We start from the raw sequence: 27,977 nt of genomic DNA, 5'->3' as shown, positions 1-27,977 counted from the left end.
AAAACAAGGGAATGATAAACCTAAAATTCAGAGAGTCACCTGTGGCAGGGAACAGGGGGCCCCAGTTAGAGAGGAGCACCCCAGAGTTTCAGTGGCTTCAGAATGTTCTAGCTTTTAGGTTGATGTATTAGTCCGTTTTCACACTGCTGTAAAGAACTACCTGAGACTGGGTAATTTATAAAGAAAAGAGGTTTATTTGATTCACAATTCCACAGGCTTAACAGAAAGCATGACTGGGAGGCCTCAGGAAACTTACAATCATGGTGGAAGGCCAAGGGGAAGGAAGATTGTCCTACCATGATGGAACAGGAGGGAGAGAGAGAGCAAAGTAGGAAGTGCCACACACTTTTTCTTCCCTTTGAGATGGAGTCTCACTCTGTCACCCAGGCCAGAATGCAGTGGCACGATCTCAGCTCACTGCAACCTGTGCCTCTTGGGTTCAAGCAATTATCCTGCCTCAGCCTCCCAAGCAGCTGGGATTACAGGCATGGACCACCATGACCAGCTAATTTTTCTATCTTTAGTAGAGATGGGGCTTCATTATGTTGGCCAGGCTGGTCTCGAACTCTTGACTTCAAGTGATCTGTCCACCTCAGCCTCCCAAAGTGCTGGGATTACAGGTGTGAGCCACTGCACCCAGCCACCACACACTTTTAAACCATTGATCTCATGAGAATTCACTCACTATCATGAGAACAACAAGGGGGAAATCTGCCCCCATGATTCAATCACCTCCTGCCAGGCTCCTCCTCCAATTCGACATGAGATTTGGGTGGGGACACAAGTCCAAACCATATCAGTTGGGGTGGAAACACTGGTGTTTGTTTTGTTGTCTTCATAACATATATATTATTTATATATATACTATATATATAGCTTTTATATAAATCAGATTAAATGAACAGAATAAAATAAATGAATTTCTTATTCTTTTATTGATTTTTTTTTGAGATGGAGTCTTGCTATGTTGCCCAGGCTGGGGTGCAGTGGTGCCATCTCAGCTCATTGCAACCTGCACCTCCTGGGTTCAGGTGATTCTCCTGTCTCAGCCTCCCAAGTAGCTGGGACTAAAGGCAACTGCCACCATGCCCAGCTAATTTTTGTACTTTTAGTAGAGATGGGGTTTCGCTATGTTGTCCAGGCTGGTCTTGAACTCTGACCTCAGGTGATCTGCCCGCCTTGGCCTCCCAAAGTGCTGGGATTACAGGGGTGAGTGTCCACGCCCAGCTTGCCTTATTCTTATATAGCATTAGACAAGCAATTTCATATGATAGTAACAACCAATTCCCATCCTGTTTGTGTTGAGTTCTTACCATCACATTAGAAATGGCAAATATTCATAGAATTTTTTGGACCAGGTCCTGTTCTGAACATGCTACATGTATTAACATATTTAACCTCCATGCAAATCTATGAGGTAAGTTACAATTATTATCTACATTTTGTAGCTGAGGAAACTGAGTCAGAGAGGTTACTTTGCCTGAGGACACACACCCACGCAGGACTCAAAGCCAACCTGCTCTACTCTTGAGCTTCCGTTCCTAGCCCTTGGGCACCACAGCCTTTTGTGAGCCCACAGTTTGCCTTGATGTGCCTGTTTATTCCTCACACTGACCCTCTCAGGAGTAGGTTTTTATCCTGTCTTCCAGATAAGGAAACCAGGGCTTACAGTTACATGCCTGTTCTATGTGGCCCTCTGCCTCCAGCAGGCGGGGAACACGTTCACATACCACTTCCCTCTCCTCGCCCATGGCAGATCCAGCTATCTGATCAGGGCACCCACTCAGGCCCTTCTCCAGGATGGTTGCTATTAATCCATCAGAATCAGCCCACACCTTGAAACCTATTTGCCACTTCTTCACCCTAAATGACCTCCACTCCTGCAGGTCCTCAGAGACACTCCCAGCACTAATACCTGAAAAGAGCTCAGACCGTCTCCCCGTGTCTTCCTCCACTGCAGTGTCTGCACCGTCACCTGGGTGTTCCTGACCCTGAGGGGCTGGCCCTCCCACTGTTTCATGCTCCACTTCTATAATAAACCAAAACTGGCCTTGAACAAGTCTCTGATGCCCCATGCCTCAGTTTTCCCAAATGTGAACTGGATGAAAGGCTGCATGATCTACCCCAAGCCTTAAGGAACAACAGCTGTTATCTGTGTTTTCTGCTCCTGTCGGAGAAAGAAGTCAGTTAAATACCAGGCCCGTTTAGGGACACATTTCTGAAGACTCAAGACTCTGGGGCACTGCCGGCCTCATCCCCCATGAGCCTTACATTACATTTCAAGCAGCTTGTGATGGCAGCACATTGCAATAGATATTAATTGCTACATTAAATTCTGTGATATTGCTTAAGAGAATGTTCATTTAATTTCCCTGCAACTGTGGTCAACCCTATCTTTAATCGAAACTGACAGGTGCAATTTAAATCAGGTAGCAAACTTCCCTCTCTTTAAAACAGCCAAGAATGGCATGAATATTAAATGGGTCAGGACAGTTGGCAACACTAATACAGCTTAAATCAGAACAAGCCTCAGATACAGCTTTTAATTATTCATGCTCTCCTGGTAAGTCAGGCCCTGACAACAGTGTCACTGGGAGTTCAGGAAACTTCCTCAACGTGACATGAAAGACAAGCGGGGAGCCAGGGTGGAGACAGTGTGGCCCAGGGTCCCAGGTCAGGCCCCAGATGTCTGAGGGTAATCTGGCTTGGGGAACAGGCTGGAGGGTTGTTAAATTAAAGATGGACACTACTTCTTAGCTGCTCCTCCCATCAATAGGCAGAATCTATTTCCCTTCCCAAGGAATCTGACTCTTGATCTATTTTGACCAGTGGAATGCAGCAGAGGTGATGCTGTATAATTTTCACAACTGGATCCTCAGAGATCTGCAACTTCCACATTCACCAGCTTGCAGCCTCTGGCATCACTGAAATGCTGTATGCTAAATGGGAGAGGGACAGAAACAAATATAAAGAGGCACAGACTGAGATAGAGGCACAGCTAGAGAGAGACAGTGGCATACAAGAGAGGGAGAGGGAGGGGGTATAGAGAGAGAGAGAGAAACTTAGTTAAAGAGAGTCATGTGGAGGCAGAGCCAGGAGTGGCATCAGAGGCCTGGAGAGACAGACCAGGGGAAGAAGGGACAAGAGGGAGAGGGGCAGATCAGAGCCTGCTCAGGGACCTGTCTGTGAGTACAGGAAGACCACGGGGCAGGGGTGCAGGTGGCGCTAGAGTGGGGCCCAAACCAGCAGAAGAAAATAGAAACAACTGGACATGCCCAGAGATTGTTGCCTGGGGATGGAGGGTGGAGCTTGCCTTGCAGGAACCAGTTCCCAAAACAGCACAGGCTCCACTCAGCACTGCCTGGGCTGAACCAGGTGTATAAATCACTCAGGGATGGGAAACACTGATGTGTGGCCTTGGAAACAGCACCTGGCAGGGGAAATGGGGGGAAGGATTGTGAGGGGCCTGAGGGCAGACAGACAGAGAAGCAGATGGGACTGATCCGAGACAGCCAGGGAAGAGGCAGAACCCAAGAAGAGACGAGAGAGACAGGTGGAAAAGATAGGAGGAAAGACCAAAAGATGCTGCTGGAGAGGAAGGCACCAAATGTGAAAAAGATGCACACCCAGAGGTGGACAGAGGGAGACACTCGGGGAGGGCACAGGAGGTGAAGATTCAGAAAGAAAGACTTGCCTTGCACACTGACCTTTGAAATAATGTTTGCTGGGAACTGACTGTTCTCAAGAATAACACATCCTCCTATGTGTAAAGCACTTACAGTCCACCAGGCACTTACCCATCCATTATGTTCTCTCCTCCAGCCCCCCCCCCCCCAACAGCCTCCCCAACTCTAGAGGAGCATTCCAGAATATTTATGCCCTAAAAGCACAGATTGATACTGAGTCAGGCCACTTGATTAACCCAAATCATCAATTATCAGGCATTTATCTAAATTCTTTCTCCCCAGCCCTATTGTCAGCCGTATTGTCATCCATGGATGGATGCCCACGGTAAGGTACAAAGAGCATTGAAGAGGGAGCCACTTCCAACCCTTGGAGCCTCAGTTACTCCCTCCATCCAGTGTAATGTGACAACCCTGAAGGATGCTGGTGAAGCCCAACTAAGTTCACCCAAGTGAAAGCATAAGCCCTGTGCATACGGGAGAAATTTTCATGGCCCCCAGTAAAAGGACACCTCATTTGTAGGTGCTCTGTAGAATTTGGTAAAGGGTCCCTGGATTGAAGAGTTTGCCCCAAATCTCATCCTCCCACAGATTCAGCCCTGGCAGGGTTCCCTTCTGCTTCCAAAAAGATGAAGTCTGTCTCCTGATCCTCCTCCCTGCTGCCAAAGCCTCTGGGGCACCCAGGCATCCCTCCTTGGTGTGGCTGAGATTTGCATCTAGTCTCCTAGGCTCGCTGATCTCTGACCGGAGGAGAAGGTAAATGGAAAGGCAGCCCAGGCTTCCTGAATGTGTTTGCCCTCTGCAGCCCTTAATATTTACACATGCCGCGGAGGAGGAGGTAGCTGTCTTAGAGCCCGAGACTGGCATACCAGCCAAGGAGGAGAGCAAGCCTCTGGCTGGGCCAGGTCAGAGGAATGTATGAGGGTTTTCAGGTTCAGCATCTCCTTCTCTCTGGGTGGGCAAACATCTCTGTCACCTCCGAGGACCAGCAGCAAACCAGGTGGGCCTGGGGAGGCGGGCAGGTGCTCTGGCCAGGAGTACCTGCCTGGGCCATTTCACCCAGAGGACCAGTCCTGGTGGAGGAAGAGTTGGCACAGTGCAGAATGAAACTGTGGGGTCCCTTATTCAAAAATATTTAAGAATTTCATGATGGCAAGAGCAGAATATTAAACCATGCATGGGGACCTTCTGAGTGTGGGACTCTGAGTGTGACTACACAGATTATAGGCCCACAAAGCTGACCCTACCCTATGGCAACAGGAAAAGGGTGATGATAGAGGTGTTTACAGAGACTGTGGGAGTGTTTCAGGAGGACCAGACCAGGGACTAGGAATGTGGTATAATATAGCAGAAGAGAGGATTGAGCAGATCCTAACTGTTGGACCTCGGGCAAGTAACTTAACCTCTCTGAGCCTCAATCAGGACAATAGCTTATGGGCCTAATTAAATGATATACACAAAACTGTGACAAGGCTGGGCACAGTGACTCATGTCTGTAGTCCCAGCTCCTCAGGAGGCTGAGGCAGGAAGATTGCTTGAGCTCAGGAGTTCAAGGCTGCAGTGAGCCAAGATGGTGCCACTGCCCTCCAGCCTGGAGGCAGACTGAGACCCCACCCAAAAATAAAATAAAAAAAAAAGCAGTGACAGTGCTTGGCACACAGTAAGCACCCAGTAAATGATGATTATTGTCCTTTTTCTGACAACTATGAACAAGATAAAACACACACAGCCCCTTCCCAACCTCTCCTTCTGAAGGTTAAATGACGCATTGACTAAGCCACATAGCAACCTGACAACCACACAGGAGAGACAGCATCTGTCTGCCGGAGGACTTTTCTACAGTTTGAACTACTTTAGACATTAACCAATGTGAGGGAATGATGTAAGACGTTGGCCAGAAGTACTTCATGCTGTAGGACCGAAGATAGAGCCAACACAGACCATTCGGTATTCATTTGTTTAATAAATATTAACTGAGCACCACACACTGTTAGGTGGTTAAGACATGTCTGAGAAGCAACCAGCATGGTTCCCCACTCTCATGGAACACACAGTCTAGCATTTCCCACAACAGAGACCAAATCTTGCTTTAATAAAATAATCATGATAATTGTAACAGTATTAGGGAACGTTTTGTTGAGGACTTGCTATATGCCAAATGATGTTTTATTTGCATTCTCTTATCTTCATCCTCACAACAGTCCTATGAGGTACAGACTCTAGGACTCCGCATTACAAATGGAGAAATGAGGCTGAGAGAGGTCAAGTCACCTGGCCAGGGTCACAAGACTAGATAAGAGGCATTCACTCATTCAACCCTCACATGTCAAGCACATCTTCTGTGTTGCACTCTGTGCTTAGGGAAACCATGGTGAGCCCCACAGATTTTGCCTTCACCATGGTGGGGAATATAGACACTGAACAGGAAAATAAATAAAACAAGATCATGACATGCTTTAATTAAAGCAAAAATGAGGGAGGATGCTAAAGCAGAACAATAAGAGGTCTGCTTTTAATGGGACATGGATTGGTGCTTAGCACATAGAAGGCACACAGTAAATATTTGCTGACTAACTAAATGAAAAAGGAGGTCACATGGTGTCATTTCTGACACCTGAAGAATGAGAAAGAGCTATTCAAGCATGAAGTGGCCACTCCAGGTAGAGTGAACAGAAAATGCAAAGGCCCTGAGGTGGGGAGAGCTTGGCATGATGGAGTAACTGCAGGGAGGCCAGTGGGCCTGGGGTACAGCAAACAAGGTGGTGAGTAGCATGCGATGAGGTCTAGAAAGTCAGGCAGGGGTCAGAGCCCTGGAGGCCACTGGGGCAAAGGAGTTTGGAATTTAGCACAAGGGCAAAGGGAAGCCAATGAGGGAGAAGGGCACAGTGACACGATCCTATCTACATGTTAAGGAGATCATTATGTGGGCTGGGGAGGGGGAATAAATTAAAGATGGAGAATAGTATTTGGCTGCTCCCCCCATCAATAGGCAGAATCTAGTTCCTTTCCCCTGGAATCTCTCTTGATCTATTTTGACCAATACAATGCAGCAGAGGTGATGCTGTGCAATTTTCACAACTTGACCTCCAGAGATCTGCAGCTTCTACGTTCACCACTTTGGACAATAGTGCCCAAAGTTTGGAATGCCTCCCATTGACACTCGGCTGCCTAGCTGCAAGAAGCCCAAAGCTACATGGAGAGGCATGTAGAGAACTGAGGCTGTCCTGGCAATAGCTCCAACTGAGTTTCCAACTTCCAGCCAGCGCCAGTGGCCAGCTAGTAGCATCAGATGACTCCAGCCCGGTCAACACTACATGGAGCAGAAGAACCAACCAGCTGAGCCCAGTCAACCCACAGACTCTTGAGAGAAAAACAACTGTTGTTTTAAACCACTGTGTTTTGAGGTGGTTTGCTACATAGCCATGAGTAACCAAATCAGCAAGAACAAATCAAAGGAGGGCAAAAGCAGATGCTGAGATAAGCTTTGAACCTAAAACTCAGTGACTCCAAGACCCTGCCCCTATCCACCATGCTCTGTAACACCAAATTCTCTCTGATTGCTGATGCTCTAGTTTAACTCTCCTGCTCATCTGCCTGCCTGCTTTCTGCCTTTCAGATGCAGGGCCTATTCTCCTGCCAGCTCTGACTTCCCTCAGCTGTCTCCTGTCCTGACCCTTCCCTGGGAACCCTGTGTGGCTGAGGCCTATGAGGTCAGAGGGGCATATGGGGATTCCTGTCCATCTTGCCTTCACCACCCTGAATGCATCTTTGGTCTTAATCCCAGAGTCAGTGCTGGCCTGGAGGGAGAGCTTCTTCCCTCCCACAGGCTCTAGCGAGCAGGCCACTGCCCCACTACCTCTCCCCTGCACTCATACGTGACTCACTGACCTTTACGATCCTGAGACTTGATGGGCCTGGTGTTTTATTAACCTAATAAAAAGGCAGCCTGATTCAGGGGCTTAACATTTCTGGAGAGAGGAAGGCTCTGCCCCCCGGGCATTGGGAGGAAGAAATACTGTCTTGGGCTGAGCTCCCCAGCACTGTTCTCTGAGACTTCTTGCAGGGAGGCAAAGAGCAATTCATTGTATTCCCCATCAAACAGCAGCAGCAAGCCACAAAGCTTAATTTAATTTTGTAATCAGTAGAAGCACAGGCAGAGGAAGACTGCTGCTCACTGTTTTTTCCACTTTGCTTTTTAATAGAATATCTGACAGCACACATAATACAGTGGCTTTATGCAATAAAGGACGTGCACGCACATACACATATATGCACATGACGAGGCAGCTGCAGGAAAGTGGAAAGAATCTGGGATTTGGAGGCCAAAGCCCTTCCTCTTGCTCACTTTACGGCTTTCAAGTAAGTCACTTCACTTCTCTGTGCCTCTTTAGCTAAGAGTATTTTCCTTATTCTTCTCAGATTTAGTGAAAATACCTAATATTTATTGTGGCTTAATACAAGTGCTAGGGAATGTGTGAAGTGTCTCATTGAATCTTTATAACAAGCCTACAAGGTAGTTAATGTTATTGTCTCATTTAAAAAGGAGAGGTCTGTGGCACAGGAGGGTTGAGTAACTTGCTCAAGGACACACAGCTGGTAAGTGGCAGAGCTGCATTTCAAGAGGGTCTTTAGTTGCAATCAACAGAAGCTGACTATAGATGTTTAAGCAGAAAAAAAAAAAAAGTCATTGAGAGACTGATGAGTGGTCAGGGGACCCAGCTTGATTCTGAGCTTCCAAAACCATAGCACAGAGTGGGCCTGGTGAGGAAGCCACCTCTCCACTGGGAACTGGCCTTTTGTGCCACTGCTCTTGGCTCCAGCCCTGATGCCACTTCTCCCTTAGGAATTCCACCTTGTAGACTTGCCACCCACCAGAGCCAGCAGGCTTGACTGTTCCATTCAAAAGCAAAACTCATTCCAAGGCAACCTTCTTTCCCAATTTTCCCACTCCTAGAGACAGTCCCAACAAGAGAGCCTGCCTGGTGAAACCTAGGTCATCTCCAACAACTGGGCTGCAAAGGTGGCTGTGACCATGAGAGTTCTGGGTTCTCCCTGAGGACACAGAACACATGGGCCTGGAAGACGTCCAAAGATAGGAGGGTGGCCAGAAAGTCTATACAGCCAAAAGCAGAGCAAACGCCCACTTCCCACTGGGATTCACACCAGGCGGGCTGACCTAGAGCCCGCTTGACTGGCTTAGATGAGATGATGGTGTGAAAAAGCTCTGTCCAATATAAAGTCCTTCTGGGGGCTGGGGGTGGGGGGTGCTTCACTGTGGTGGGAGCTGAGGGAGAGACTTAGGTCTTACCAAATGGAGTGATTTGCATTCAGATCACTATCACATCAGGTTAATTTGTGCTCAAGTGGCTCACAGTAAGTGATAACATGGACAAGAACTAGGAGAGAAACCCTTTTAGTACCATCCATGAAGATGCCTTTGTCCTTGCCCCTGGATGTAGCCTGCCATCAGTCACACAGAACTACTCATCCTCTCTTGTTCTTTACCACCTCAGTCCCTTTCCACCTGATTTTCTACTGCCCAGAATGCCTTTCTTTTCCCTGCATGGCAGGCTTTCATGCATTCTCAAAATAAAAATAATAATATCATATATGTGTATGTATACACACATACATGCTTTTTAATATATATACTTTATATATATACATGTATATGCTTTAAATTTTTTTCTATGTTCTAGACACTGCTCTAAGTGTTTTATATATGTAAGTTCATCTAATACTCATGACAATTTTATCGCTATTTTACAGAGGAGAAAATGCAGGAACAGAGAGGTTGAGAGAGTTGCTTTATGATGCACAGCCAGTGAATGGAGATTCTGGGATTTGAAGCCAGTCACCCTGGCTCCAGTAGCCCTGCTTGCCACCACTGTGCTATGTGTCCACTCAAACATCACCCCCTCTGTGAGACTTTCTAAAAGGGCTCCAGGCCCAGTCCAAACTCCCCTCCTCTGGAATCCCACAAGGCCTGGCTTCTCCCCTGTTCCAGCAGGATCATGTACTTTCACTTCAATGAATCCTTCACAGGGTTCTGCCTCCCCGCTTGACTGTGAGGCCAGGACTGAGTGTGTGTTGTCTGGTTTGTAATCTCTGAGTCCCCAGTGCCTCTCAGTCTGGTGCATAAGGGATGCTCGGTGCTTGTAGAATGAATGAGTTTGTTGAACAAATACATAATGTCAAAACAAATTGTGGCAAGAAGGCTTAAATTCCTGAAAAGAGGAAAACATTGTTTCAAGATGCTCTTGTTTCCTAAACCCCTGGACACCGGGACACTCACCCCTTGTGGGGAGGAGAGTCTTCGGAGGGCCTTGCCAGGTGTCACTGTCCTCCTGCCCCAGTGGAGCAGGCACCCTTAATGGCAGCCACACAGTAATTCTTCCAACCCATTAAATAATTGGGAACTTTTCATTAATTAAGCATGGTGACCCTGTCTATTAATTAATGAATTAAGAGGAAGGAAAAAAGGAAAGAAAAAATGATATCAACCTTGGTTAAGAGCTTACTTTGACATATTTCTTAAGTGATTTTCTTTTCTTTTTTTTCTTTCTTTTTTTTTTTTTTTTTTTTTGAGACAGGGTCTCCCTCTGTCATCCAGGCTGGAGTGCAGTGGCATGATCTTCACTCACTGCAGCCTCGAACTGCCCAGGCTCAAGTGATCCTCCCACCTCAGCCTCCCAAGTAGCTGGTACTACAAGCACGTGCCACCACACCCGGCTAATTTTTGTATTTTTTGTGGAGATGGGGTTTCATCACATTACCCAGGCTGGTCTTGAACTCCTGGGCTCAAGTAATCCTCCAGCCTCAGCCTCCCAAAGTGCTGGGATTACGGGTGTGAGCCACCGTGCCCAGTGGTTTTCAAACGTTGTCTTTGGGACAGTGGCATTAGAATACCTGTGGATTTTTTTTTTTTTTTTAAACTACAGATTCTTGAGCTCCTTGCCATGGAAATTTGGTTTTGTTGGACTAAGTGGGGCCCAGGACCTGCCTTCAGAGGGGATCCCTGGGATATTTCCCTGCCCGGATAGGTTCAGGAAGCCATGCTTTATATCATATTTTCCACCAGAATAACACGAAGAGCGCATCTTAGTCCCTCTATAGGTGATGCTGGAGATGTTAGATGCTTTTCCAAGGTCAGCAACTAGTGAGTGGCAGCCCTGGGACTGCAAGTGAGGTCTACTTGATGAAAGAGAGAGAGAGATCTTTAAGAGACTGGGATGCCCAGTATGAGAGAAGCAAGAAAAAAGATGGGAACAATAAAAGATGACCACCTCATGTCCTCCTTCCCCAGCCATGGGTCTGCGCCTTCCTCTGGGTCCGGCTCCCAGCCCCCCATTCCCATGTCCGCTCTCACCTTTGGCTGAGATGCCCTATCCCAGCTTTGGGTTTGGGAGCCTGCTCTCCTGCCATCTGACTCCTTGCTGGCAGCCTGCTCTCATTCGGCTTTCACCCTCCTCTATGTTAGCATCTGGCTCATACCAGTGTATATATGACAGTGCCTTTAAGAGATTGTCTGATGTCTCAACCCCCAGGCTGGAGATTCTCCCTTTTAGGAGGAGCAGAGTGATTTACCAGGGCAGAAGGGGCAAATGATACAAAACATAAAACTAACAAGTGTTTACAAAGCACCTGCTATGCCTCTCTCAGAGAGAGATAAGGGAGTCCCAGCCCTGGGAGTTCAGCGTCTTGCTAGGGATCCAAGACATTCTAAGAAAGAAAGAGAAATGCCCTCGTGATCAAAGGCCATGTCCTGTGACTCAAAAGAACACTCTGACTGTGGGAAGGACGCAGCTGGAACCATTGCTGCAAGCAGAGGAGGTCACGGAAGCAGGAGGAGGTCCCGACTGGAATGTTCAATGTTTGTTGTGTGGGGTGGCAGTTGCAGGCTCCCAAACCTGGAATGTGGGGGGAGGAACAAGAAAAGTTCACACAAACAGAACTTACTGTGGCCAGGCACTGCCCTAGGCTCTTCTCATATGTTACCTCCTCATTTAATCCTCACCACTATCCTATGAGAGAGGCAGCTACAAGGCAGGCCATTTGACAGATGAGGAAGCCAAGGAGTAGCAAGGGGAAGGAACTTGTCCAAGGCTGCACGGCTAAAGTAGCAAGCTGGAATTTGAACCCAGGCAGTCTGGCTGCAGGCTGCATGTGCCTGATCACTTTGCTATATTTCCTGTCCAAGTGAAAAGGTACAAGAGGTGAGTAAGTACAGCATGGATTTGCAATGGGGTGAAATCCCACCGTGGCTGCTATCTGTTGGAAAAGGAAGAGGAACAGGACCTGAGCTGTTCCTCCAGTTCAGGCCTGAGCAGAGAGAACCTTGTGTGCTGGTGTAGGGAGTGTGTTCTTCTGTCAGTGGTAGAGAGCTATGGGGGGTTTCTGAACCAGCCTGTGGGGTCACAGTCCTATGCTCAGGAGAGATGACTCTGGTCCTACTGTATGGGGTGTTTGGGGTGGACAAAGATGCAGGATATTTCTGCAAGACAGAGGTAGGGTTAAGGGCCTGCAGCCAGGGCTTGGGGTTGGGGGAATATCAAGAAAGTGGAGAGGAGAGGGCACTCCTGGGAAAGCCCCATCCTACCCTGCTCCACAGGCTACAGTTCCCACTCCCCGCCACTCCACGGGCTACAGTTCCCACTCCCCACCACTCCGCGGGCTACAGTTCCCACTCCCCGCCACTCCACGGGCTACAGTTACCACTCCCTGCCACTCCGCGGGCGACAGTTCCTACTCCCTGCCACTCCACGGGCTACAGTTCCCACTCCCCACCACTCCATGGGCTAGAGTTACCACTCACTGCCACTGGCCAGCAGCGTGGCTTTGAGCAACTGACTGTGGCTTTCTGGCCATCTGTAGAAAGAGGAACCTACAGGGATCAAATGAGGCCACGGTTGTCATGACTGAGCCTGGCCAACCACAAGGCACAGTTCAAACAGGAGATGTCACTTCCATGCCCAATGCCATCTTCTCCCCCTTCATCTCTCTCGTTGCTGATCTCCCTACTATCTACTTGAATCTCCCTGTGGACTTTTACTAGTGTTTTTGTAGGAAGTGACCTCGCATCTCTTTTGGATGAAGGCAGGATCATAAATAATAAAGAAATAAATGAATGCACTCTCAGCCCATGCCTTTGCATTTCTGCTCAGTGTCTGCCTCTGACCACTGACCCGTTTGTCCCCTCAGCTGCAGCCTCTGCACATTCCCCTGCTTTGGCCTGATGGCCCGGACCTCAAACCCTTTCATGGAATGCCAACGAATTCCACAAGGAGTCCATAGGGCTCGTGGACACTCCCTGCCCCTTGGCATATCTGTGTCTTCTGCAGAGCATCCCGCCTTCCAAATGAGAGTCCATGGAAGAGACTGGAAGGAGGACCTGTTGGTTCAAGATCACTAATTTGCCATTCCTGGGAGGGGTCAGGGGACCCCGAGGAGACCAGGCTCAGCCTAGGTTTGGGCTTGAAAGACAAAATATGAAAGCCAGAAAAGTGTTTTGCTGCATTTTTCAACACAGACATCCAGGCACAGATGTCCAGGGGCCAGTGGAAGATACGGATTAGAAATTGGGAAGGATTATCAGCTGGGGGCGCAGGCTCAGGAGTCATCTCCAAAGAGGGTTATATTTAAAGTGGAATGCTTCTGCTATTTTGGTGTCAGTTGACTTCACTAATGTTGGAAATTAGCTGTTGCTAAACAGTCATTGTGATACAAACAATCCAAAATATGCTTCATATTACATTCATTCATGAACCAATACTCGTTGAGCACTTACTAGGTGCCAGGCCCTGCACGAGGCCCTGAAGCTACAGGGGTGAATAAAACAGATGCAGTTGCTGCCCTCTGGAGCTGGAGCCTGTGGCGGGGGGTGGGGGGTGCAGGGATGTGAAGTTCTGCAAATACTGGGTTAACCACAATTTTCGAGGTTGAGGAGGAGAGGAAGGACATGGAGCTCTACCAGAGGGACCTAACCTGGTCTGGGAGTGAAGGAAGGCTTCCCTAATGATGTGACTTTGAAGTCAAGATGTAAGGAATAAGCTGGAGTTGGCCAGGTAAGGAAGGGGGAAGGGGAAGCAGGAAAAGCAGAGGGAATAGCACCTGCTAGAGCTCTGAGGCAGGGAGGGGGTTGGGGTAAGGGGCAATGGAATCAGGCCCACATGGCTGCCATGTACTAAGCACGGGGAAAGGGCCTAAGATGAGGGCTTGAGTGGTGAGCTCGGCCACATCATGCAAGATCTTAGAGGCCACGGTGAAGGTTTTAGATTTCATGGTACAAACACTAGGGAGTCACTGATGGGTTTTGACAAGGGATGACACGGTCAGATCTGTGCTTTAGAGAGATCCCTCTGGCAGATGAAGAAGAAACTGGGGAGAGGGGCTGTGAGGAGACCAGAGTACAGCCACATCTTTGTCGGATCCTTGGTCCAGATAAATTTGTGTCTGATTCACTCAACAAACATACTCCATATGCCTCCTCCTCACCTCTCACCTTGCTTTCATTTTTCTGTTTCAGGAAAAGACACCACATTCTGTCCAATGGTCCAGATCAGAAACGTGGAGTCCCCATGACTCGACCTCCTCTCTCATCCCTGCATCCAGTCTACCTCCCATCCCTTTCATCCTTTCTCTCCATCCCCCTTCCCCCACCCCAGGCAGACCACCATTCTCTCCCTTCTCAGGTACTGCCACAGCCCCTCCACCACCATGAGGAGTCTCCCTGTCCTCAGGTTGCCCCACTCCAACCCACTCCCACATCAGGGGGACTCAAGTGCATCCCTCACACTTCTCTCATTTCTCATTGCCTGAACAAGGTCACAAGACCCGTCATCACCCAACCCTTGTCTACCTCAGGAGCCTCCTGCTCCTCCTCCCCTCCTGTCCCACCCCACACCCACATCCACTTCTCTAGGATGCCAAAATAACACTGAGTTCTTTGAACTAATGTTCTGTTCCTAGCCTCCCAGCCTTTGCACACGCAGTTTCCTCTGCCTGGAGCACTGTTTCTATTCCCCTTACCTGGCTTGCTCCTCATATTTAGGTCTCAGCTTAATGCTACTCATTCATTCCTTCATTAATTCAATACATATTTACTAACCTTTACAATGTGCAAAGCATTACGATAGGTGCTAGGGTCCAGTGGGAGCAAGAAGGGCATGGTTTCTGTCCCCATGGAACTTACAGCCTGAACCCTGGGTGTGGAGCTATACAGCCGCCCAATGCTGCCACAGTTCCCATCTTTCTGCTTGATGGAAATTATAGGTTATTGGTACTGTGAGCTCTCTCCCCTCCTAGTCTGCAAGTCCCACAGGACAGGGGTTGAAGCACATAGTACAGTACTTGGCATTTATCAGGTCCCCAATGTGCCACATATACAGAACTGACAAACAGCCCCTTCCCTGTACAGTTAGAGGACACCTATGCAGCATGGCTCTGTAGAGATCATTCTGCCAGCATCACAGATCCCCCAGTGTGATATCTTCTGCCCAGACCTCATCACCCTGGGCACTAGCACCACCCTTGCATCCCAGCAGCCCCCATGCCCACCACCTGCTTATGTAGAGCCTAAGACCCAAGAGATCCATTTCCCTCCCTGGCTAGCATGGAGCACTGCCACCCTGTAAGTCCTACTTTTCCATGCAAAAATGTTACTTGGAAAAAATGCTAATTAGCACAAATTTTAATCTACCCAAACTTGCATTCTATGCCCAACAGCTGAAACAGGTGACACACAGCCCTCCTGCCTGTCCCTCACCCACTTCCTTTCCCCCCTCCATGCCCCTTGGAACTTGGCTTCTCCTGCAGCTTGGGGAATGGATGTATTCAGTGCCCACTGTTGAAACAGAACAAAAGAAAAAATGTGCACATCCTAGGAGAGGAAATGTGTGCTCATTTGCCAAACACAAGTGAGCCTTTATTCTGTTCCAGCCCCACACTGCAAAGTCCACATCACGGGACAAGGGTGTGCTGTGCCAAAAGTGGACTTTGTGACTTCTCGACCTCCACTTATGAACTGCTGCGCCTGTTCCCTACCCCTGTGCCTCTGCTTCTCCTACTTGGAAACTTCTCAGCCATTGCTGCCCCACACCCACCTGCTATCAAGTCTTGCCCCCAGTCCTGCCCTAGGTGAAGGTTCTAGGAACCCAAGTATAGCCATTGGCAACTTGCAGGCAAGCATAAACTCCCAAAGCCTCAGTTCCTTCCTTCCTTCCTTCCCCCCTTCCTTCCTTCCCCCTTCCTTCCTTCCCCCTTCCTTCCTTCCCCCTTCCTTCCTTCCCCCCTTCCTTCCTTCCCCACTTCCTTCCTTCCTTCTTCTTTCCTTCCTTCCTCCCTCCCTCCCTCCCTCCCTTCCTTCCTTCTTTCCTTCCTCTTTCTTTCTCTCTCTCTCTCTCTTTCTCTCTGTCTCTTTTTGAGACGAACTTTCGCCCTGTCGCCTGGGCTGGAATGCAATGGCGCGATCTTGGCTCACTACAACCTCCGTCTCCCGGGTTCAAGCAATTCTCATGCCTCAGCCTCCCAAGTAGCTGGGACTACAGGCGTAAGCCACCATGCCCAGATAATTTTTGTATTTTTAGTAGAGACAGGGTTTCACCATGTTGGTTAGGCTTGTCTCGAACTCCTGACCTCAGGTGATCCAACCACCTCAGCCTCCCAAAGTGCTGTGATTACAGGCCTGAGCCACCTTGCCTGGCCCCAAAGCCTCAGTTTCTGCTTCTGTAAACAGAAATGAGATTTCCCACCAGGTGGGTTCTGGTGGGCATTCAATGGGATTACATTTGTATAGGCTCAGGAAATACCAGTGTGCATCTGGGTACCTTGTCCCTCACTTGGCTGTACGAGTGTTTCATTCCGCCCCTGCAGGTTCATGCCCACCCAGGTCCCAACCTTGTCCCCAGAAGAAGGAGTAGCAGGACCATGCCATGCCTGGGACTTCTCTGGGCAGCCTCAAGTCTCTCTCCATGCCATCCTGACCCAGCCTGGCAGCCCACAGCTGGCCCCAGGGGCCTTCACCATCACTGACCCAGAATCCTCCTATCCCATCCCCGTTGGCCATCCCTGGACCAGAGCCCTCCCATTGCCCCCCACCCCAAGTGACCCAAGACTTTTTTCTACTCTGCTATTGGACAGTCAATGCCGTTGGGCATCTGCCTTGGTTCCCAGCCTTACATCTGCCTATGATTCCCACCTTGATCCCTAGAGGGGTCTTAGCTCCTACCAGGCTTCTGTGGCTGTCCTGTCCCCTTACCCCAGACTATGCCTCTGGAAAGGAGAGCTGTCATGGATGGGGGAGCAATATAATTTGCAGCTTATGAATCAATGACTTAAATTCCAACTCCAGCCCCACCCTTATTAACCATGTGGCCTCCAGCAGGTCATTTCTATGGGAAATCACTGTTTACAGGGTCAATGGGAACATTAAATAGGTTGATACATATATAGTGCTTATCCCAGCGTCTGGCACATAGTACCATCAGGGTAGGGAACACATCTAGTATTCTAAGCATTTTACATGTGGTAACTTGTTTAATTCATAACCATCCTATGAGATGGGTGCAGATATTCTCCCATTTCATAGACAGTGAAACCAGGCACAGAGAGGTTACATAACTTGCCCAAAGCTATATGGCTGGTAAGAGGCAGAGCCACATATCAAAACCAAGGGAGGCCGCTTGAGAGTCTATGCTCAGAACCACACTGCGTCTCCCCTATATGTGGAAGCTGTTGTTTCCATTTTAGTTATTTTGTCTGTATGTGTGTTGTCAGATGTCCTAACACCAAGGCCCTCTGCCAGGCTTCTGGTTTGGACCACCTCCTGGAATCCCTCACTGCCCCACCCCGCCCTTGGCACTCCAGCCCACCCTGCAAGTCAGAACGCTGCAGCTGAGGCTCATGCATCTGCGAGAGAGAGGGAGTGCGGTGTCTGCCCTCATGTTGTGTGTGTCTGTGTGTGCAGATGCTGCGAGCAACAGGGAGCAAGCCAGAGAGGCCGATGGAGGAAAAGTCAGAGACAAAGAGATGTTGCTGCCAAATCCCTTTCATCTCCAGCAGAGAGAGAGAGAGTCTGAAACTCCACGGTAGGTTGGGAGTGGTCTGTGTGAGCAAGGGTGTGAGAGAAACTGTGAGTTCCAGAAGATGAGCAGAAGGCAGGCCGCCTCCTTGTGTGAGTGTCACTGTGTGTGCACAGGGGAGTGTGTGTGTGTGCCCCTGGGTGTTTGAGTGGTGAGCTTGTGAGTGTGCATCTGTGAGCACACATTGGACCATCAGCAATGATCGTTCCACCCCGGGATAAATGGCATAAACAAGGCTAAGCTTCAAACAGGCCTTCCGATGACTTTGGTGGCAGAGAGGACAGGAGGAGGGAGAGGAGGAGAGAGGCTGCTGGAAGGAGAAGAAAAGGCAGCAAGCTCATGCACTGGGGAGTGGGCATGTTGGACGCCTTCCACTGCCAAACTGTCCTAAAAGCCGTTCCATCCAACGGAATAACAGTCACAGAACAGTCCCCAACACCAGAGCCGGGGCGTTTCCCAGGGGCACAAGGCCCGGCTCCTGCTCACAGGCACTGATATTTTATTGATTTTATAGCAGCCTGGAGGCAATTGTAGTTGGGGCAGCAAAAAAGCAATTTTCCTCCCCTCCTTCTGCTTTCCTGCCAGACCTCTCTGCTGAGCTGAGGCCAGCCCTGCATGGCAGCCGGGGTGCATTAGGTCACATCAGTACAACAGGAGAGCCCGTGCTCAGTGACCTCCTCAGATTCACCTGCGTGCTAGGTCCTACTGTGGGGCACATTATTGGAGAGACAGATGTGTGGCTTAAGTCAAGAGGGAGTGACAGGGGCCAGGCCAGCCCTCTCCTACCTGCCTGGCCCAGGCTATTGAGCCGGGCAGAGTTCCTGCCAGCCTTCCAGTTTGGGACAGGGATGTAGGAGGCAAGTCTGGGCACACAAAGGACGGGAGGCCAGGATCAGGCAGGCAGGAGACCCATACCTGATTCTGAAGCCAACGTAAGCCAATGTCAGCTCCTCGGAGGGGTGGGGAGCAGGAGACTAGTCAGTTCACTCCGCCTTCACTTTCCTCACCCATGCAATGGGCATGATCTCTCTTGGGATAATTGGGATCCATCACCTAGTGCATAGCAGGTGCTCACAGAACCCGGTGGTGTGCATTAGAAGTGAAGAAAACACAGCTCAACTCAGGCTTGCCAAAAAGTACATGACTATTGGCTCACAGACTCTACCTTAGTAAGCACTAGAGTATTGAGAAGGTGTGGGAGGAGGGGTGGTGCCTGGTACCCGACAAGGGCTCAGTGAGTAGCTATGGAGGACAAGATGCTGAGAGCCTGAGGCGTGCACACGTTCTAGAGGAAGCGGGGCCTGGAGAAGGGCACAGGCCTGGGAATCAGAAGCCAGAATGTCTGCCACAAAAGACCAGGAACAGGGGCAAGTTTCACGCAGGAGTTACATTTTAGAAAGCATGTCGAAGGGAGTGGGAATTTGCTGGGTGGAGGGAGAGGGAGCAGGAACAGAGTTCCAGGCATGGAAAGCAGCATTGTTAAAGGCACCGAGGGCAAACTGCACAACTCGACTAATAACAAACCCAGCTGACTGTCCCTTGTGTGCCGTGTGTTGCTCTAAGTGCTTTTCATGAATTCACTCATTTGTACCCTTTGAGTATATATTGTCACTTATCTCATTTTACAGATGAGGAACTGAGACCCAGAGAGTGAAAGTCACTGGACCCTGGGCACACAGAGTCAAAATGCACTGTCTATTCTGCCAGGCCTTTGGTCCAGCCGGACTGGTGGGAGAAGGTGCAGGGGAGGAAGGCCTCAGGCGTCGTTTGGAGAAGTTTAAAATGGATGCTGTGGCCAGTGGAGAGAGATCAGTCTAAGCTCTGAATCGAACACTCTGGTGATTTCTGCAAAAGGTGGATGGAAGGAGTCGAGGCTGGAGGCAGGGATCATGAGGGAGGCAGCTTCCACAGGCATTTTTTTTGTGTGTGCAACTTTTTAAATTTATTTTTCTAATTGATGCATAACAATTGTACTTATGGGGTACATAGTGATATTTCGATACATACAACGTATAGTAATCAGATCAGGGTAATTAGCATATTCATTATCTCAAACATGTATTATCTCTTCGTGTTGGGAACATTTGATATCCTCCTTCTAGCTATTGGAAACTATACACTGTTGTTAACTATAGTCATCCTACAGTGCTATAGAGCACTAGAACTTACTCTGCCGCCTAGCTGTAATTTTGTGTCCTTGAAAAAATCTCTCCCTATCCTTCCTCCCCACTCCTTTTCCCAGCCTCCAATAACCTCTGTTCTGCTTTTTACTTCTATGAGATCAACTTTCTTTTAGCTTCCGCATATGAGTGAGAACATGCAGTGTTTAACTTTCTGTTCCTAGCTTATCTTATCTAACATAATGTCCTCCAGTTCCACCCAAGTTGCTGCATATGGAAGGACTTCCTTCTTTTTTATGGCTGAATAATATTCCATCGTGTATATGTACCACACTTTCTTTACCCACCCATCTGTTGTTGGCCACTTGGGTTGATTCCATATCTTGGCTATTGTGAATAGTGCTGCAATAAACATGAAGGTGCAGATATCTCTTTGATATGCTGATTTCCTTTTTTTCAACAGCAAACTCAGGCTTTGAAAGCATTTACACACCAAATGATACATTTCTGCCCAGTGTCACTGCACTTTCATTCCCATTAGTGCTGTACCAGCTCCAGGAGTGCCCATTGCACAGATGAGACCACTGAGGTTCTGAGCTCCGATGACTAACACATAACTGGCATCTGGCAGAGACTGGACTCGAACCTATGTCCCATGACTCTAAATTATCTGGTCTACATGATCTTTCTCCCCTACCTCAGCTGCACACTCTTGGAAGGCACTGACTGTCTGATACACCAAGCACACAGTAAACCCCCAACAAGTATGTGTAGAATGAATGAGGGAGCGTATGAATGAGGGAGTGTATGAATGAGTGAGGCTGGATCTTGGGTGCTGGTCACTTCTAGCTCTAGGTGTCACTCAGGTTGTATCACAAAAAGGAAAACAGATGTAAGCCCTTTCACTTTCCCTCCATCAGTCGAGGGATGATTCCTAATACATAGAGACAAGGTAGGAAGAGTCATGAGAGGTGGGGGCAGAGCAGAACTCAGGAGTCCCCATCCTGGAGATTAGACTTGGGGCCCTGAATTAGGCCAGAGGGCCCAGTTCACCACCTCCTCTTACTTCTAGGCTGGTGAGGACCTCCCCACACCCAGGCCCCAGAATAAATGCCATCCCAGGCTGTCGGAGGGACCAAGGAGCTGCTCTGAGAAAGTCCTTGGCAGCTCTGAAGGTGGGTCCTTTAAATAAGGCAAACCTATTAGGGAGTGAAGGCACAAAACAGACTGCAATCCTGGAGGCTTGGGGAGATCTCGCTCCTCCAGGACTGCTATTCTGGAGGAAGCCAGTGCTGACTCGGAAATCCATTTCTAATATGATGTAAATGAACGATGGAAGTGCTCTTTCCAGAGTATTTTTAAAATAAGATCATATATACATATATATATGAAGAGAGAGAGAGAATATGACAGATGGACGGGGTATTCAGTGGAGTATTTTTAATCCTGGAGTCAGGATTATGTAACGATGGGAAGAGAAAAGCTAAGGCAGGTGGTGAGTCATCTGGAGCAAAGAGGGGAAGCAAGTCACACCCAAACCCCTCTTCCCATTCTGCCAGCATCTGCAGGTGCCAAGATGCACAGGACCACAGCAAAGAGGCAAGAGAAGTGGACCCAGGGGTGGTGAAGAACCACCGTGTAAGCTGGCTCAGGGGGTGGAGGTGGGGACTTCACAGGTTCAGCAGGGGTTGTGGAGAGAAAGATAGGGCCCAGCCAGGCCTGGCTGCAAAGGCTGAGTCCTGGAAACACTTGTCAATTTCCAGGAAATTGGAAAAGGCAGAGATATTTTCAAGTGAGTATTTGCTCTGCACTGTACTGCAGACTACGTGTCATCTTTGACTTCCTGCAATTTGCTGAAATGGGAGGCTGTGAAGGCTCCCCTCAGAAATTGCAGCTGCAGCCTGGGGAACATACACTTTGCATGGGCTCCCTTAAAGGCTGACCCACAGGGACTCTTCTCCAGGCCTGTGAAGCATGTGCCATAGCCAACAGGCCTGTGTGAAGACAACAAGCTTTGAGATGGAACATAAGGGAGCCCATCTTGACTGTGAAGGAAGGCAAGCTAGAAATGAGTGAGGGAGGGGCGCTGGGGTGTCTGCCCCTGGAGAACTTCCAGAAGAGAACACCCACCATCTGCCCCGGGTGGTTTGCAAAGTCATCTGCTGAAGGCAAGGGGTTGGACCAGATGGCCAAATGGAGCTCTTGTCTCTTCTGGAACCCTTTAACTCTAGATGCATTGCTGCTCAAAATACTCAAAGATGTCACAGAGTTAGCACCCATGCCTTCCTTCTTCAGCAGAAGAGCTCCTGTGTATACCCATTGCCTTCAATTTCCAATAGCTGCCATTTACTGAGTGTTCACCATAGTCCATACATTGTGCTTTTCATATATTATCACACTGAATCCACTATCCACCCTACAAGATAAAGGCTACTATTCCCACTTTACGGATGTGAAAACTGAGGCATAAAGTCAGTGGTTGGATTAGGACTTTAACCCAGTTTTTTGAGTCTAAATCTCGCACTCTTAGCCTTGACAGCATAGACACTCAGACCCAACAATTTTATTCCTCCAGGGCTGACCCTCCTCCGGGCTTGGACCCCTGCAGTATGCTTAACTGAAGCCAAGGCAGTCATCAGTCAGGAGAGATGGCTGCTAGTTCCAGGAGCAGCTCCATCTGTCTGTGATCCAGGGCACTCACGGTGAGAACCTACTGAGAAAGTGGCCCCCACACCTCCGTGCAGCCAGGGATGAGTCCACTGCAGTTACTGCCCTGAGAGGCTCTTCAAAGCCCTTGACTGGTCAAAGCAACTGGGCTGGAGAAAAGGGGCCGAATCAACTTGGAGGCAGCCTTTGCTGCCTGGAGGGCTGATGCTGTTTGCTTCCAAGCAAACACGTCTTCTCCTTTAGTTGTTTCCATTAGAGGATCCTGGAGAGAGGCCCAGCAGGAGGCTGTGCGTGCCACGAGGCCTGGCAGGAGTGGCCTGGTTTCTGCCCTAGCTCTGGCCTGTCCATGCTGCTGAGACAGAAGAGACGTGGAGACCACGAGGGAGATGCCAATGAGATAGAGACACAGTCAAGAGTCAGGGAGAAGGAGATATCATAAGAGACAGACAAAAAGGCCAGAACAGACAAGACAGAGACAGAGGCCACGAGAGAGGCTTGAGAGTCATGGAGACCTAGCAGGCAAATAAAAACAAGAGCAGAGGCCCCGAGAGACATGGAACCTGCCAGTTAGCAGGGCTTTATCCAGCCCTTCTATGTGGCAGGCACTGTTCTAGGCACTGAGGAGACAGAAGTGAGCAAGGCAAAGCCTCTGCTTCATGCAGCTTCCTGCCTAGTGAAGTAAGCGGCAGGAGGGAAGATACCCCACTCATAAGAATCTCCCCAGACACCATGACGACACCTTTAGACAACAAGACGCTGAACCAGGGAGGCTTTGATGGCAGAAAAGAGGCAGGAAATGTCACAGGAACCACTAGCAGGCCAAGAAGAGAGGAGAGAGAGAGACAGAGAGAGAGAGAAGCCATAGGAGAAATGACACCAGGGAAACCAGAAGATGTGGGGCCATGAGAGATGTCAATAGTCAGGAATCCTGAGAAACCTAGACAGAGTTAGAGAGGAGACAAAAACCAAAGAAAGAGACCTGCCTAGAATCAGGGAGGCCAAAGATGGGAACAAAATGAGAAAGGCACAAGCATAGAAAGCTAGAAACCTGAGTCAGGAAGGCAGAAAGGCTGGAAGAAACCCAGAGAGAGAGAGAGACAGATAGACAGACAGGCATGGAGACAGGGAAACAGTAAGACAGAGAAGCAAAGAGACTGTTGTTATCACTGATTATGGAGTTGGGTTTTCCAGGCCTCCCCCAGATCCATGAACTTCAACCCTCTCATTGCCAAGGGTTACTTTCATTATCCTCCCTGATGGGCCTCAAGGTTTGAAAGATATTTGTCTACCAAACAATCTGCATTTCATAAGTAATAATTAATTCACGTTCCCATTTTTTATTCATCAAAGACATCTATAACTGGCAATCAGAGCTTCAGACCAGCGGGAGATAGCTCATGTTGCCATACTGAGTTGCTGTACTTCCAGCCAAAAGCAAAGAAATCTACCATTGAGTCGTCAGCCCTTGCACAACAAAATCACATTTCTGTTAAGTTTTGGGAGATGTTGACAATAGTTCAAAGGACACAAAGAGAGACCCCGCTGTCTTTGCAGACTCCTGCAGATCCAAGGGCCCAGTTTCCAGATGATAGTCCCAAGAAGTCCCTTCATCCTGCTGGCATTGAGCTGCACGATGTGGGCTGAGATCCTGGGAAGGCCTGGCTCCTTTCTTGGGAGTACATGGCCAGAAATAGACACATATCATCTATCCTAAGTAGCCTTTTTACGAACAAACTATACCTATTAAAATAACAGTACAAAACCTCAGCTTATCCCTCTCACTATGTCCTAGTTCTTGTCTTCCTCCGCAGCCACAGTTGCCAAGGGAGTATGGTTCTTTTCTTCTGACCTCCATAACATGGCTCATTACTCTTTTATTCATTGTCTTCCAGATTGCCCAAGCCAATAGCTTTTTCCAACTCAAGCTATTTAGCATTTAGCATTGTAGCCACTGCCCTCCCAGTCCATTTTCAGATGTTAGACTCAGGTCCAGAAGACTTGAGTGTGCATGCAGGTTTGTCTGTGCACCTGTAGGGGCAGTCTCAGGACTCCCAGAACAACAACCCAACCTGTGGGCAACCACTCATCCCTCGGTGTTTGTCTCTTCGTTGTCCCTGTCAGAGCCCTGAAATAACCTATGGAGATAAGCATATTATGACCCCTAGTCCAAGACCCTGGCCATGCACCAAGCTCTGAACCTGCAGGAAGAACTTGGCTTGAAGTCTGTCTGTAACCCCTTCTTGGGCTCTGACCCTGAGTTGGGTTGGCCTTGGTTTGGTTTCTTGTTTGACCCCCATTATGGTGTTCTTTCAGGTTCTCCTGTAGCTTCCCTGTCTTGCGTGCTGACTCCTATTTGCCCCATCCAGTGTCTTCGGCATGGGCATCCATCCAGGCATCTTCTCCTGCTCCCAGCACTGCCCTCCTTGCCATGCACTCTGCTGCGATCTCCCACTCATGTGTTGCTCATCCTGCCCCACTCCTTAAATGGTTTATGCCCCATCCTCCACTTCTGCCTATTCGGTTCCCACTGTCCTTTAAGGCCCACTTTCTTCCCTATCCCCTGCTTCAGAGAGCCAATTTGATGCACATGCAGGATCTCAGGGGTCCCCTAAAACATCCAGTAGGGAGAGCTTGATAAACCTAAATCCTAGAAGATTCCAAGAAAACAAGCATAGAGTGTCTCTTCCAGGCCAGTTGGAGCCAGGAAAAAAAGGCCAAACTGGCATGGTTAGAAACTAGGCACTGGGGCAAACAAAGAGTGTGGACAGTAGTGGACAAAATAAGATCCCTTTTCTACCTTTATGGCCAGGGCTGAGTCTCCAGAAACTCAGTGTTTTAGCCACCAGTCATGGTGCAGGATGAGCACCATGTGAGATAAAGGCAGAAAGTCAGGGCAGATAATTCCTAACTGCTACATGAAGCCTCATGCCTCCCTGCCATCATGCACAATAGCAATATCTCACCCCACCTCTCTATTCTCCCAAAGCACTTCATCTTATCACCATTCATGTTTCACTTATAGCTGCTGTTTGTGCACATGTGCTATTTTTCTCCTATTGAAAGTATGAAATTTCACAAATATTGATGACATTAACTCCTCGGTTGTATATTAAAATTAGGAGAAAATTCTATTTGAAGAAAGACTTAAATAAATCCATTGTCTAGGGATAGGTCTATTCCCTTCTTACTTTCAACCTTGTCTATAATTAATTTTTACTTAGCAATCTCATTTCATTTATTTATTAACAAACATTTACTGAGTGCCTATTATGTGCCAGGCCCCATGCTAAGAGCTTGGGTGCCACAAGAACCAAGACACACTCTCTGTCCTCTAGGAGCCTATGGTAAAGACAGAGAGATAGGGGAGTAAACCATTGTCAAGCAAGGTAATAGGCACTAAAATAGAGATATGTGTTGAGTATTTGGGAAATATATACTAAGAGTGATTGGCCAGGTGCGGTGGCTCATGCCTGTAATCCCAGCACTTCGGGAGGCTGAGGCGGGTGGCTCATGAGGTCAGGAGATCGAGACCATCCTGGCTAACACAGTGAAACCACATCTCTACTAAAAAAAATACAAAAAATTAGCCTGGCACGGCCGCGGGTGCCTGTAGTCCCAGCTACTTGGGAGGTGAGGCAGGAGAATGGCGTGAACCCGGGATGCAGAGCTTGCTGTGAGCCGAAATCGCGCCACTGTACTCCAGCCTGGGCGAAAGAGCGAGACTCCATCTCAAAAAAAAAAAAAAAAAAAGAGCGATTGGCCAAGACTTTTATGTTGACAGTGGTCAGGGAAGGCAGGGATAGTGCCTTGCCAGGATCTGGAAGGGCATGTGTCAGTCAGAAGAGGATTGGAGAGGGAAAGAGAATTTCCAGGCAAAACGATTAACCTAGAAAAGGGAGAGAGCATGACACACAAATTAGTGGAATGGCAGGTTGTTCAGAAAGTCTAAAAATAGGATGCCCAGTAGGGTAAGGGAGGAGAGAGGGGAGCTATGTGGCTGGCTGGCAAGGGGAAGCAGAGTGAGACCATGAAGGGCCTTGTATTCAATAGTAGAGAGTTTGTATCATGTATCCCTGTGTTATGATAAGTATTCCTATCCCTTTGAAGAGATTTAAGCAGGGAACGGCATGACTAGATTCGGGTAGTAGGTAGAGCACTTCTGGCCAATGTGGAAACAAGATAGACAAATATTGTAATAGCTCAGGTGAGACATGATAAAGGTTTGGATGAAGGCAATGGGAATGGAGAAAATGGAGAAATTAAGATGGCATTAAGTAGAAAGTGTCCACAGGCTTTAAAGACTGACTAGGTTGCAGATTTCTTTGACTACATCCTATGTCAGCAGACTTCCTGGGTTGGGTTTGCTCTTGCCTTGGTCTCTGGCTTTCAGGGCTAATGAGCAGGAGTAGACTAACCTCCATGTGATGGCTTGCTCCAGCAGCCCACGAATTGAGCAGACTCTCTCTTCAAACACATTGAAAATGATTTTTGCTTGCCACTGATTTTATTAAAATTGGATGTCACTCCTGCCTTCTAGCTTTTCCAGCTCAGTTCAGACCAAATTTCATAGTCAAACAAACAAATGAACAGAAAAACCTTCTGCAACTAACTTTAGGTTCACGACCCATCACATCCTCTTTCAACACTCATTATTGCCTTTTTTTCTCTTCTTGTTGCTCCAAAGAGCACTGGTGACAAATGTGGCTGTTTGTAGTTAATTCCATCCTCTTCTTGACTGTTTTTACCCAATCAGGACTGAAGTTTACCTTGGTTGCCAGGGGGAATCATGCTATTAATTATCTATTCACCTATCTTTGAAGCTCACCACCAGTGTGAAAATTACTTCACATTAAATTATAAGGAGGTACTCATTAACTCGATTATGCTGGAAGAAACAGTTCTAATGAAGAAACTTTTTCCCTTCTTGAATATTTTAGACATATTTTGTAGGGTAGAATTAATTTTTAAAGAAAATTACATAGTGTTTTTCTTACAAGCAAAAGTAGATTGAACGGAGAGCAGGGAGGGCTGGGAAGAAGAGGAGAAAGGAGGGGCAGAGAGACTACATGAGCACAGAGAAAGACAGAGATAAATAGAGAAAGGAGATGACAGAGACAGAGAGTAGTCACAGATTATTTCCTATTGGAGTTGTCTTTGCTGGTTGCTGTCATTCTGGAGATAGTCTATGGAACAGATCATCAGAGCCACTTTTTCACACTTTATAAAGTACACCAAGACTCTGTGACAACTGCAGATTAAAGAAGTAGTACCAGTACCAACTGTTGGTCTTATGGTTTTTCTCTCCTAGTTTCAATGCTCACAAAGGCTGTCATGACTCAAAACTTTCTACCCAACATATGATATGTCTTGCAGCCTTTAACCAGGGTCATAACTCAGTAAGAGCTGACATATCATCTACCACTCCTGCC

The sequence above is a fragment of the Gorilla gorilla genome, chromosome 1 (assembly GCF_029281585.2).
Source record: "Gorilla gorilla gorilla isolate KB3781 chromosome 1, NHGRI_mGorGor1-v2.1_pri, whole genome shotgun sequence".
In the NCBI taxonomy this organism is placed as follows: Eukaryota; Metazoa; Chordata; class Mammalia; order Primates; family Hominidae; genus Gorilla; species Gorilla gorilla.
The sequence above is the reverse complement of the archived record's forward strand: the minus strand, read 5'-3'. Positions refer to the sequence as shown.